General features: G+C 43.1%; 1 protein-coding gene across 11 annotated transcripts in view; it reads right to left on the bottom strand.

Moving 5' to 3' along the window:
- The window catches only part of HIVEP2 (HIVEP zinc finger 2), a 135928-nt gene that overhangs the window by 37401 nt on the left and 85271 nt on the right, over positions 1-13256 (bottom strand). Inside the window, exon 5 of one of the 11 annotated variants that reach the window (XM_053939434.1) lies at positions 11552-11632. The exons of 9 other annotated variants lie outside the window; for them this stretch is intronic. The gene's annotated coding sequence lies outside the window, so the exon portion shown is untranslated. Of the gene's footprint in view, positions 1-11547; positions 11633-13256 lie in introns of all 11 variants that reach the window. One more of the 11 variants, XM_053939440.1, reaches the window with a different exon arrangement.

Here is a 13256-nt window from a genome sequence, read left to right on the forward strand (position 1 = left end):
GGCCAGTGTTTAAACTATGGGTGTTGGGACCTTCTTGTCCCAAATGTAGAATCATGGAATAATTTAGATTGGAAAAGACCGTTAATATCACTGAGCCCAGCCATTAACTCAATAGTGGTGGACTGTTAAATCCACCACTAAACCATGTCCTTAAGTGCCACATGCACAAGACTGTAAATACTTCCAGGAATGGTGACTCCACCACTTCCCTGAGCAGCCTGTTCAGGTGCTATGAAGAAAGTTTTCCTAATTCCCAAACTAAACCTCCCCTGGTGCAACTTAAGGGCATTTCCCCTTGTCCTAAAGTCCCTAACTCATACCTTCACAAACAGATGGCACAGGTGGGATGGGAGGCTGGATATAGTGGTGCCCTGCACTTCAAATGGGACAGCAGTTCCACAATGGCATTTCCCACAAAATGAAAGCCTACAGTTGGTTAAAGCACACCACTCCACCATAGGCAAATGGAGGCAGTGGGCACCAGCACAGGACAGCAGGGGAGGCTGCAACAGGAGCTACGGGAGGCAGTAAGGAAATACGGCATTAAGTAAAAAGAGTCTGCACTATCTCACATCATCCTACATCCTGCTGCAGGTTGCTTTTCCTGCCACAGCCTTCTCCCTCCCGCCCCTGCACAGTATCGTTTTCCCCAGTGTGCACTCCCCTCCCACTCACCAACATGTAAGGCACACCATGATTTATGTCACCTCTCCAATCTGGCCCAGCATCTCAGAGGTGCAAGCATAGATGCAGTCTACAAAGGGTTAGGATTAATGCTTTATTGGCAATTGCAGCAGGCAAGTGGCTCAGCTCATAATGCAATTTTGTCCTTAAGAAGACCTGTAGGAGGTGGGAGCAGGTTGCCACGAACTTAGTGCCTTCTGTACAGTGACATATGTCCTTGTTGCTGGGCAAAAGGGCATGTCCAATTAGGTGTCCTTTATTATTAATGTTTTCTGTTTCATCTCTTGATCATGTATCCTCCTCTGCACCCCAGCTTGTAACGCACTGACATCTGCAGAGACATTGCTCTGCCTGGGAAAGCTCAAGTGGAAATCTGGAGGTGCAGACCAGGTATCTTCCTCTTGTAGACCCAAGCAAGATCACAGTAACTAGGATCCTCAAGCTAAAAAGATGAGAAATATGAGGTATCTGCCCTGCTGGGAGTAATAATTACAATGTATTATTAACAAAACTCAGGTTTCATCATTAACTTGACTCAGGTTTCAAGAGCTGATCTCACCCTAATGATCCTCCAAATTACATCCAGTCTTTCCTTGAGAGTGGAACCAGTACCAGCAAGGAAGTCTGCTGGCAACTGCTACACTGAAAAGAAAGCACCAGTAAAAATGAGCTATAAATACCACAATCAAACAGGTGCAAAAACTTACAGACATTTTAAGTTGCTCGAACTCAGGCCCATCTCACCACTTGGATCTGATGCCAAAAAGATAGAGACTATAATTTCAAAGCAGCTGAGAGGAAAGGGCTCACTGTCAGTGCGTGCTGCATATGGTACAGCTGACCTGACCCTCCTTCTGCAAAGGATTGACTCCACTCCCCTCAAAGATGTCAGTCAAGTCAGAGCTCCTCTCTTGGATCTAAAAACATGAGAAAGGCCACCTACGTGTTTGCTGTAATGAAGGAACCAACTGTCTCAGTCACGACCCAACTCCTTCCACAAAGAAACCTTGTTTGATTTTGTTCCTCTCCCAAGCTCATCAGAGGAACAAAGACCTTCAAAAGCGTTTTCTCAACCCCTAAGTGAGAGATGAAAATGTCACTTTAATTGTGGATTGGTGAGGTCTCCTTGAGTAAAATAAACCAAATTGCTCAGATGCAACTGCGTAACAGGGAGCCTAATTGCTTTGCTAGCATCAACAAAGAGCTGCTGGTTCATTAGAGCAAGCTGGAGGAGCTGCTGTTTGCATCTTCACAAGCTGGGAGCATTTGATTGCAAAATCGCTACGGATGTTTGATCCAAAATTCAGCCTCTGATTTCTGATCAGCAAAACTTAAAAGCAAAAAGCCATCACTCTGATATTTTTCTTCACAACTTTCTTCAGGGTAACAATTAATTTTTCTCCTTGATCTGCACAAGGATGTCAAATCTAATCATAAGATAGGATATGAACTTTTATATTCTGCTTAGAGAAAGAACAGAACTTATGTGAACCAAATTGCAGTTTCACATGACAGCTGGAAGATGCTGGCACTTAGGCTGCTATAATGAGGTCTGATTGCAACAGGACCTTGCCAAAAAGAGCAAAGGGCAGAAGAAGGCCAGAAAAAGGCCAGTGCAGGTCAAAGGCACTCACTTTTCCTGCTGACTGGTCAGAGCAGTTTTGGACAGCAGGCAACCAGGCAGACAAAGGAAGCTTACTTCCATCTTGTACGACAGGGAAATAATTTTCTGAATCACACTAAAGGGGAATGTGGCAGCTAGTGCCATTAAAATGTCCAGGAGCATTCTCTGCCTGGGACAGTTCTACACCCCTTCTGGGAGACCACATTGCTCTGCTTAAGTTTGCCTGTCCACCCCCTCCTCATCATAAGGCTCAGATAAACCAAGGCCTTGCTTTATGGTTTAGGTAGCTCTTTTTCCATCACAACCATCTTTAGACTTAAAACTTTCTGAATGAAAAGCACAAACATAATCTCAGGCAGATAACTGCCTCAGTAAGTCTATCAAGAGCCCCTTATTTTCTCCAATTCAAACTCCACATGTGAATAGGTCCACATACAGGCTCAGACACATCTGCATAAAGAGGTCCATTTTCCTGAGTGTTTACTAATGAATGCTTGGCAGTCAGAGGGACACCAGAGGTGCATCCAGTTGTTTTTCATTTTTTAAAGAAAAGGTTGTTTACATCTCTAGGAACAAAGCATTGATGAAGTTGCTTATAAAATGCACCACCCATGGATTCAAATCTGAATCTTTACTTTTTTTCCTCTTTTTATGCAGTCTGCATCAGCTTGTGGGAAAATTAATAGAAATATTCCACCAATGAATTGAAAAGTGGATCAAACCAGTAGAACACAAGCCTTCAATAAAGCTAAAAAACTCCACATGGGGTGCTTTCAGGAAAATCACTCAAATGCAGAGCTACCCATTGTGCTGACAGCTCAGGTAGGTCAGCCCTTTGCATGCTCTGCTTTTCACTCAAGGTGCTCATTGGGAGTTGAAACCAAAACATTTTCTGACAGGTTATGAATTAAATAACTATAGCTGGTTTCCAGGATCTCTTACCTGCTGCTAGCAATTTCACATAGAAATAACAGAAGTCCTCATAGAGTAAATTATTTCTAGAGGTATCCTTTTAATCACAGACTGTTGTAAGAGACTACTTCTGCACTAGCAGTGAGTCCAGGAAGCACAGAGCATCTGGTAGCATTAAAAGAAGAGCACATCTAAAACCACAGCTCCAAGTTGTCAAAATACTGTTTGTTGCAAGAATTTAATCTGTGCTAACACTCTGCTAGAGCAGTCCAGGTAATAACAGCAATAACAAACAACAAGGAAAAAGTTATAGGCATACTAATATAAACGGGGCAGAATTGCTCACAGCTATTTTTAAGTCCCAGTGGTGTTGATCCACCCATAAGCAGGTCTGGATTTATAGAAAAGGAAAGAGTAAATGGATGACTACCCCACAGGAAGTTTCTATTTAAAAAAAAGTATCTGCCTTGACTGAAAATCAAGATAACACCTCTGAAATTCCCACCTGTCAAATACATTCTGTTTCCTCCTTGGTTTTCTTTTTCTTTCTACAGTGAAAAGAGCTGCTCTAAAATTATTTTTCTGTGATTTTCAGCTGAAGTAGATACGGAAGGAACTGAGGACAAGCACTGAGGGCATTAAGCCTACAAGAGACTTAGCCTTTGTCCTCCTTGAGAAATTGATACAATGCCAGCTTGAGTGGACTCTGAATCCAGGTCCAGGTTTTAATTAGAGAGAAGGTGAAATCAGTCAAACCTACCTCTTGCTCAAATACTATTCTTTCCTTAGTATCCCACTGTTCTCCAGAAAAAATGCTCTTCTGACCTGTTGGTCGCCTGTTGGTCACCACTTAAGTAGGCACAGAATCCAAACTCTGTCCCACTGTGTCCTCACCATCTGCATGTTGTCTACCTCTCCATTGAGAGCCTCCAATAAAAACTTCCAATAATAGAATTGTCCTGACTCACAGGTGGGGAGGGGGAGGGAAACTGACCTCGCTGCAGCATCTAGAGTCTCTGACGCATTTTGGGAGGCTGTGGTTTGAGGTCTGAAAGAACTCAGCCTTGTTTTCAATGAGGTTTTATACAATTAACTTCCAAAATATCACCCTATAGCTCCATGTCCATTTGAAACTTGATATTGTTTAGTGGTTCAAGTTAGCACTATTCAGGGCTTTAGGCGTGCGCTTGGTGCATTAGCAGTACTCACCAGCAGAAGAGAGTTTCTCAGAAACGCAGCCACCCAGGCTCCTGACTGGCTCCACCTCTTGTCCACCCACTCCCAGTTTCAGACATTTCACATTCCAAAACTGGAAGTGTCTATGCAACGTAAGGTCAGATTATTGCACAACATGCTCTTTTCCTTCTAAGAGTCACTGCATCTTCAAAAGTACATCTACTCTAACATCAAGAGAGCTGTTTACAGTGAATTTCTATCTGAGTGGGAGCATTTTCTCCATGAATCTTATAACAAGGACATGACGTGTATGACTCTTCCCTACATTTGGTAAAATTGTTATCAAGATGGCATTTATTCAATACTTCCACATCAGCATGCCTTCCTCTTTAAGCTGCCTTTTGAGAAATTCAGAATTCATTTTTATACTTCCTTAAAGTATTTCTGCGCTGGATAATTTTAGGACACACTAAACAGAACAATTTCTGCCTATCGTATATTTAGAACCAAGGCCTTTGCAATGCATCTGTGAAATACAACTGATTGTCACAAATGCAGGTTTTGCCAGTTGTTTCTTTCCTTGCCAAACAGTGTGAATAATTGCTGTGATTATTCCTTTACTTAGTCTTCAAATTCTAACAGGTGAATGAAAACTCCAGTTTCAATTATACTTGAAGAAAACCTTCCATTTTAGTATAGGGGACTACAAGTGAGGTGGACTTTATTGTTTTTCCCAAAGAACAACACACAGGTGGAAATGATGAAGATATATTGTGTTCTTTGAAACTGTGTTCAGCTTTTTGGTACAATGAGGTCTTTGCTGTTAGCACAGAAGGCCTATTTGATGTTTCCTTGAATGCTGGTATTGCCTAAAGGCAACTGTTGGCATATTTAAATAAAGAATTAATAACCAGTCCTTATGTCATTCATTCTATTCTATTCATAACTATCACCTTGTCTTCAGCACCACTGGGGAAGCAAAGCAGTGGGGACGCAGAAGGGTTTGGGGCTGGGAGGGTTCCCAGCATCATCTGGTAAGAACGGGGATGCTGGCAGGATAAATGTTCAAGGCAGCTCTCAAAAACCCTTCCTGATTTCTCAGTCAAACAAGTTTTCTATAAGCTGTCAATCCTACCCTCCAAGAAGGAAGATGCTTCAGATTCAACAGTCAGCATTCAGAAATCTAATTCAGGCTACCCAGCAAAAATTATGAGGGTCAAAACAAACCAGTGACAGAGTAAGGGGGAATGGGAACACGAGAGAATCCTATGAGAGGGCAGAAAAAGGGACAGAGGAGGATGCTTTAGATGTGTGCTGGCACCATGCTTTTCTGTAGGTAAAGGGAGCCCAGGATTCCACTCCGAGTCCTTCATTTGGAAGATATGATTGAGAGTCAACTGCCCTTCATCCAGTGGAAGAGATACCTAAAATGGACCTAATGGCTTAAAGTTACTTAGCTCCTGTTCAGTCTATGAGCAAGTAAAAGGTTAGACTGTAATATTTAACCACAACTCCCATGCCCTTCTGAGACGCACAGGGAAGGCTGCCTAAAGGAGAGTCAGACATCGGCCATGTTGCTTCCTGTGTGCACCAGGTGAAAAAATCTGCACCTGCCTCCAGCCTCACGTAGATAGCGAGCTTCCTCTGGTGCAGTGCTGTCACACAGCGCACTTTCTGGTACAGCCCATTTCCTCCTGGGGGACATTTCCCTTGGGGACAACAGGGGCTAGTACTCTGTGCATGCCACCAGTCACGATCACCAAAACCGCCAGCCGGTTGCCATGCAATATAACCAAAGTTTTAGTGCTGTGACTAGAACTTGCTCCATGTGTCAATGAGAACAGAATGAAGAACAGATGAGAGACAGCAAGACAAAGAAAAAGACTCACAGAAATCTGAAGACACTGTAACATAAGGAGAACACAGCACCTACTACAAATATTGGTACTATTCAAACCGTTAGTTTAGAAAGTAAAAGTGGTATTCATTCTTTTTTAATGTTCATCCATAAGAGGTCACTGTATGATAGGATGAACACCTTGGTATCAGCAGCATTCCTCTCCCTTCCCATATGCTCAGCACCACGTGTCCAGTCACCTCCAGTAATGTCTCAGCCATTACCCAGATGCCCTCAGTAGGGGCTGCCAGGGCAGGAATTAAAACAAAACAAGTGCAAGTCCTTCATCTTGATTCTGTGATCTTGTCAATTTTACCATCACTTAAACATACTTTTTATTCCCCATTTATCTCAAATGGAGTCCAAGAGTTTTACAACACCCACAGACATTTAAAATAACCAGTATAATATACTCAAAATTTTGGGAAACTGAGTTTAAACAGCAAAGACATAAGCTCACAAATTAACAAGGCTCCTCTGGTTTCCCAGGGTTTGGGGTCTCTATTTTAGAATTTGTTTCACTTTGACATTGTTTTTTTCAGTAGTGAGTAGACTTTTTCACACAAGTGACTACAACCCAGTGTGGGACACAAAGACTGTCAAGGTGATCTGCCCACAGGAACTTCTTAAGCCATAAAACTTTTGCACTGCCATTCATAATGAGATGCAAAAACATAACAGGCAACTTAATGGCAGCTGAAACCATTTTAGCTCAGATCAGCTAAACAAAGGTCTTCTTCATGGAGTAAAGTGACTTAAAGGGAAGTATTTAATTCGGAGATTTCCATGGGAAAACAAAAAAATAAAAATAGCAATATGGAAATTTTCCAGTGGAAAACTTGTTCTTGTGGAAATTCCGCTTTCAATTGACAAATTGTTTTTATGGGAAATTCCTAAGTAGCTGTAGGCACAGCCCTCATGCTGAGAAGTTTAAAAGCAGCTCATGTTTGACCCAGCACCCTCAGATTTCCCACATCAGATAAACTGCAAAAGCAAAGCCCTCATTTTTCCCTTACTCCCAAGCACACCCTGCAGCACACAAGCAGTTCCACTGCGGGCATGAGAGTATATTGACTGCAGTGGCAGCATGCATGTGGTTACAGATGGGCTGCTTGCAGGATTAACCTTTTAATGTCCCAAATCAAGAATAACTAGAGGCTCTAATATGAGCTGTCTCTAATGCTCTGATAACTCTGATACTGGTAAAGCTGTCACTGACTCCAACAACAGGTTTACCTGCACTAGGGATTGCAGGCTTGGGAGAATCTCAAATGAAGCTTCTCATAGTGGACTGCATCAGGGAGAGAGAACTTGGTGCTGACTTTTATGTGCTTATGTGAACAGTCACAAATCATGGATACAAGTCTGTCATTATTAACTGTTTTACACTGGCTTAAACCTGTCAATAAGAACTACACACCTTACAGCTACCACTACAGAGAGCAAGACAAACATTTTTAGCAAGCTTGCTAAGGGTCTTCTAAACTTGCAGGAGGAGCATTGAGTAAGTGTTGCCTTTACAAAATGATATTAGGAAAGCATAAACCATTCATTATAATGCATCTTCTATCCACCACTTTAGCATGAATCATCATACCAGGTAAACAGGCTAGAAATCATATTTATGGTAGGGCTCAAAGTACCTCAGAAAGTCAGAGGAAGAAAAAAGCTATTACAGGAAGCAGGCATGTACAAAACCTCACAGTCCAGAAAGGTACTAGAAAGGTACTGAGCACCTAAATCATTCACCTGTACATTTGCAGTGATTTACAGTGTTTCTGTACCAGACCTGGACATTTCACACTAACGCATTTTTCACACAAAATAAAATTTAGAACCCTTTGAGTAAAGAAGTTAATTCTACTGGCGTACAGGACTGGTCTTTGTAATTTATTCTCAAGAGTGAAACTTTCTTTTTCCCAATCACCTTCTGCCCCATACAGCCTATTCAAGCACAGAGAGGATCCAGCATACCCCAAACTGAGTTGGGCTGGAGGAACTCAAGCACAGTTGAGCATTGGCAGCAGCAGGAGCCCCAGGGTGGAGGAGGCTTTCGGCAGCTGGCTGCCTGCCAGGGGCTGTGGGCTACAAGGTGAAGGAGTGGACAAAGGCCACTGCTCAGCTGCTACAGTGACCTTCAGCTATGCTGATCTGCAACAGGAATGCACCCTCTGGCCATGCTCATGTTTCCACATGTTTTCTTGGCTATCTGCAACACGCATACACACGCGTGACACTGAGTTAGCACGCACAGCCCATGTCCGTACTGCACACGAGGCCAGCGAGTTCCCCTCTAGCTGCACTGCTGCTCCTCATCCAGGCAGCAGAGCAACCAGATGTGCTCACCAAGGCATGCTGCACAGCTACAACAACCAGACACCCCGAGGTTGAATTGCAAGCAACTTGAATTTCAGAGATGGGCAAAAAAATTCTGTGTCTCTCCACCTGAAGGAATTAGTCTTTTCTGATGTCACAGTAATAAATTGCAATGAAAGCCTTATTAATACAAGCTTTGTTCCTGAAGTGACAAGACGGGCATTTATTTTCAGAGCCAGACACTCGAAGGAATTCCCTACATGGTAGATAGTGTAAGCATCCCGTATTTCCAGTATATAACAGAGCTACTTCTACTACACTGAAGCACATGTGATAAGAGGGCCCAGGCCCTTCTCCATAATCTCTGCATACCTGTTACTATCACACAGCTGCTCTCAAGTCTACAGTTTCCTGTGCAGTACAAACTGCATACCACTTCCCCTATGGAAAAAAAAAAGGCCTTGCTTGTTCTTAATTGACGATGGAAATACTGTCATATTTTCCACTAGCCAAGCTTGAAACCATTACTGAACAAACCTTCATTAATTTTTCCACAACATTTTGCAAAAATGTCAGGAAACAGCTGCACCAGAATGATTAACTGTCCTTATCACTAAGGCTTCATTGGCCAACTTCAAATTATATAGGTTTTCTTCTTTCAAAACTCTACATTTGCTGATATTTTTTGTTATTCTTCAGTTGACTGTTTCAGTACAACACTTTCTCTTCAAAAGTATCTGATTGCACAGGTTCAGTGGCAGACAGACATTTTACGACCAGTGGAAGAATTTGTACAGTTTGGAGCTGCATACTTCTAGGAAAAGATTGCTTCCTGCAGATTGCTCAGCTGTGTCTTTCTTGGATCAAATTCAATGAAATTCACAACTTGCAGTCAGATTGTATTTGCCAGTCAGGCTGAATTCATTACACTGACATAAACTACTCTTGCTGCATTTTCTTATTCCTTTCTTTTCCTGTACTCCTCTTTCCCTTGTCCCTTCTCTCTCCCCACACTCTCTTTCTCACCTCTTCTTTGAGCTATACAATGTGTCAAAACTTATCATACAATGCCCTGTACATTTTCTGGCAAAAACAAGTGGAACAGTACACATCACCATCCCAAATATGCAAACGATGAGAGGCTAGAAGGCTTAGTACCAAATGAAAGTGCAGCCATCTGGAGGTAACTGCTAGTGTGGATCTGAGCTTCCCAACTGTCTGAAACTTTTCAGTCTCAGAATTTTTTAGCAAAGTGTCAATGAGCAAGAGACTCCACTTACATGGATTTGCACAGGGTACTGGACTGTAGTTTTTTCAAAAATGTAAATTCTTCAAATTTTGTTTAGAATACAGACAGGTTCATAGGATTACTTTTAAAGATTGACATTGTAGTATAATGTTCTGCTTCTATTTTGAAATTATTCAGGGTTACTATAGCATGATATGCAACAATAATTCTGCATATATGTCACTGGCAGATTTAAAATTGCAATTATTCACTCCATGTCTTAATTGAAGCTGTAAGCCTCCAATCTATAACCTTATGATATTTTTAGACAGAGGGATATATAGATGCAAATAGTTGTATATACACAACTTGGAAGTTAAATAAAATGAATGCCATTAAGTGGGGGGTTCAGTGGTTCAAGTGTTCATGCGGTTATGACCCCCTATCCCTAGCAAAAAGTAGGGGACTTGCAGAATTATAAAGAAATTAAACATATAGAGGTTTATCTAGGTATTATAAAGAATTCTCCTAGCTGCCTGTATTTCAAGACCAGTTGCATGTCTTGCTTTTTAAAAGAACCTCTCACACAGCAGTGTGCATTGCAGCACACCATCCCCACACAGTTCTGCTCAGGGAGAGCCAGCCACTGATGCTCTCACCCCGTGCTGGGTCAACTCCTGAACTCCTGCATTGCCTAAGCTTCTTCCCTCCTCCTTTCACTCTTGGAATAAGACTTCAACATAAACAGGGCAGACGATTGGGGATAAAGGCATCATACAGCCACCCTAGGACAAGCAGGTATACGGACACCTGGGAGCCCCTGGGCCAGGATGCCTAACACAGAATGCTAGCCTTGTTATTTAATTGGTGCAGTGCTGGCTACGAAAAAAAACCAAACAGCTATGTTTTTAAATTACTCTACCAAGATATCTGCTTAGATGGCAGAAATTGCAGTACACTGTATTCTGCTTAAAATACGCATGAATATATATGGGTTCTATTTACGAGATATGAAATACTGCCAAAAGTACGCAGGTTCTTTAAGGATTCGGTTTTATAATATGCAACGCCAAATTTCTCCTTGACAATATTCTTATCTGTCTTTGCTCTAGTTTGAAAGCAGCAGCTCGCGGTGCCAGAGCATTTCAAGGACCGTGTCCTTCCAGCGGACGGGATGTCAGCGCACTGCCGTCTGCGGCTGCACGGGCCAGATATTGTGTGGGGGGGAAAATGAAGCTGTTAGATTTCATTAACCAAAGCGTTGATATTCATGGCTCTGGGGGTTGGTTTCGGTTTTTTGGGGGTGGGGACGCTCTGAAATGAACAGAAGACAAACGCCGCCCCGCCGCCAGCAGAAGGGTGCCGCAGCTGCCCGAGGGGCCGAGGGCTGGCAGCGGCAGCTGCGCCGGGCGCGGCTTTCCCTTCCACATCCCGCCCGCCCCCGCCGCAGCGCCGGAGCCCCCGCGCCCGCCGCCTCGCCAGGGCGGCCCTTCGTGCCCGGCAGCTGTGAGGCTGGAGAGCGCAGTGCCCATTTCTGCCTCCTCTGGACCTTCTCGTGTCTCATCCCCCCCACCCCGGCACAGGCTGTCAGGGAACTGACGCATGGATTTGCTGTCCAGCCACCCTGCTCGGCCGCCTCCGGGACGGGAAAGAAGAAACGTGTTTTGCCTCTCTCTGGCTACTAGCGGGACCAGGAACAAGTGCTCTCACTTACCTGAGTTTGCACATCTTGAGCTCAAACCTACAGAAGATTCAGCCCCGTTCTATTCACACTGTCATCAATGAGCAGCAGGATCTAAGGGCAATGTCACAACAAAAAGAGAGACCTTGAACTTGCTTCACCCTTTGCATAGTCATTTATATTTGGGCAAAGTGGATAACAGCTCCTTTAGCACCAGTGTAGTGGTATTTTATGCTCGCTCGGCATTCACTTTACCCAGGTATAAATAGCAAAAGGTTTCAGGCAGTAGAGAATCAGCACCAGTATCTTCAGCAGCTTCTCAGCCAAAATAAAGCAGCTACTCCTCCACACCACAGCTTGCAATCTTGCTCAGCTGAAGGAAACATTCCCTGAAGGACGCCTGGGACTGCTGGTTTGGCAGCATTGCATGCTCTGGTCCTTGGAGAAAATGTGCCTTCCTACCACCCAGTGCCTGGAGGTGGAATCAGACTGCAAGCTTTCACCTGTAAAGTAGTCAGCAATAGGGTTCCATTTCTTCATGGGAGCCTTTTATTAGCTCACACAGCATATTTACTACCCTACCAGTATTAAGTGCTTGCCTTAATATCCTTAGCACACAAGGTAGTGGTACATATCATCACAGTTACAATAACACCAGTTTGAACTATGTTAATTGAGAGCATCTATACTAAAATTTAATTGTTCCAAACAAAAAGTGAAGTGTGCTATCATTTGGCTGACACATTACTGGGGAGAGTTCTCAGTGTACAAGAGCCACAGCAAAAAGGGCCCAATGCACACAAGTGCCATGAAGTTACATGCTAACAAAACCTGAAAGATGTATGCTAAAACCCCATTTCAGAGGATGGCTGCCATACTCTTATGTACCAAAGTTCTCAGTTTTCCACTTAAATCCTGCCTGGTGAGTCAGGACATGGCCAGGTTTCCATGCTCCAGCAGTGTTCCATTACTCCTCCTTATAAATTTCACACGCTGTTAATGCTTTCCAAACTGGCAACAGAGCTCAGGGGTGCATGAGGACAGTTTATTTTCCTGCTGAACTTTAAACAGAAATTCCACAAGACCTCTGGCAGGGGTAACAGCCCTGCTGACAGCCATCAGTTCACACCCTTTCGCCCACCCAACTCTGATCCCAGGCTGCGCAGAAACATCTTGGTTGCTCTCAGAGACTGAAGAGGGGAAAGAGAACAACACAAATACCCATGACTCCCATTGCAGGGACCTTGAGAGGGATCCATAAGAAGAGATATCCCATATAGCACCATCCTGGACTGCAGAATATTTGGGATCAGTTCCAGGGTTGAGCAAAGGTTCAAGGGATTACCATTCTCAATTTAACCCTTTTTTTCATTGAATTAATATACAGAATGAAACACAGGTCCAGCTCTATTTACATAATTCTGAAAAATCTGCTGTGGTTATCTCAAAATATGTTCTGTGTTTTCTTTGAACACCTTCTCCTGTGCTTATGATATCACATGAGAATCTCCAGGGTCTTCCTTATACACCTAGCTTCTATGGCTGAAGATAAATATTGGATAATTAAAAAAAAAAAAAAAAAAGAAACTCAATGAGAGATGAGAGCGATCAAACTTTCCTTAACCTTTCACTCTTTCAAGCTTGTCTAAATTCTAAGGGCTAACAATTCTTTGACATCAAGGATGTGCCTGTACAAAGAAGATGAGAGAGAGCTTCTCAGTGCTTCAGGTCTCCTATA

Source organism: Vidua chalybeata, chromosome 3, assembly GCF_026979565.1.
Source record: "Vidua chalybeata isolate OUT-0048 chromosome 3, bVidCha1 merged haplotype, whole genome shotgun sequence".
Classification (NCBI taxonomy): domain Eukaryota; kingdom Metazoa; phylum Chordata; class Aves; order Passeriformes; family Viduidae; genus Vidua; species Vidua chalybeata.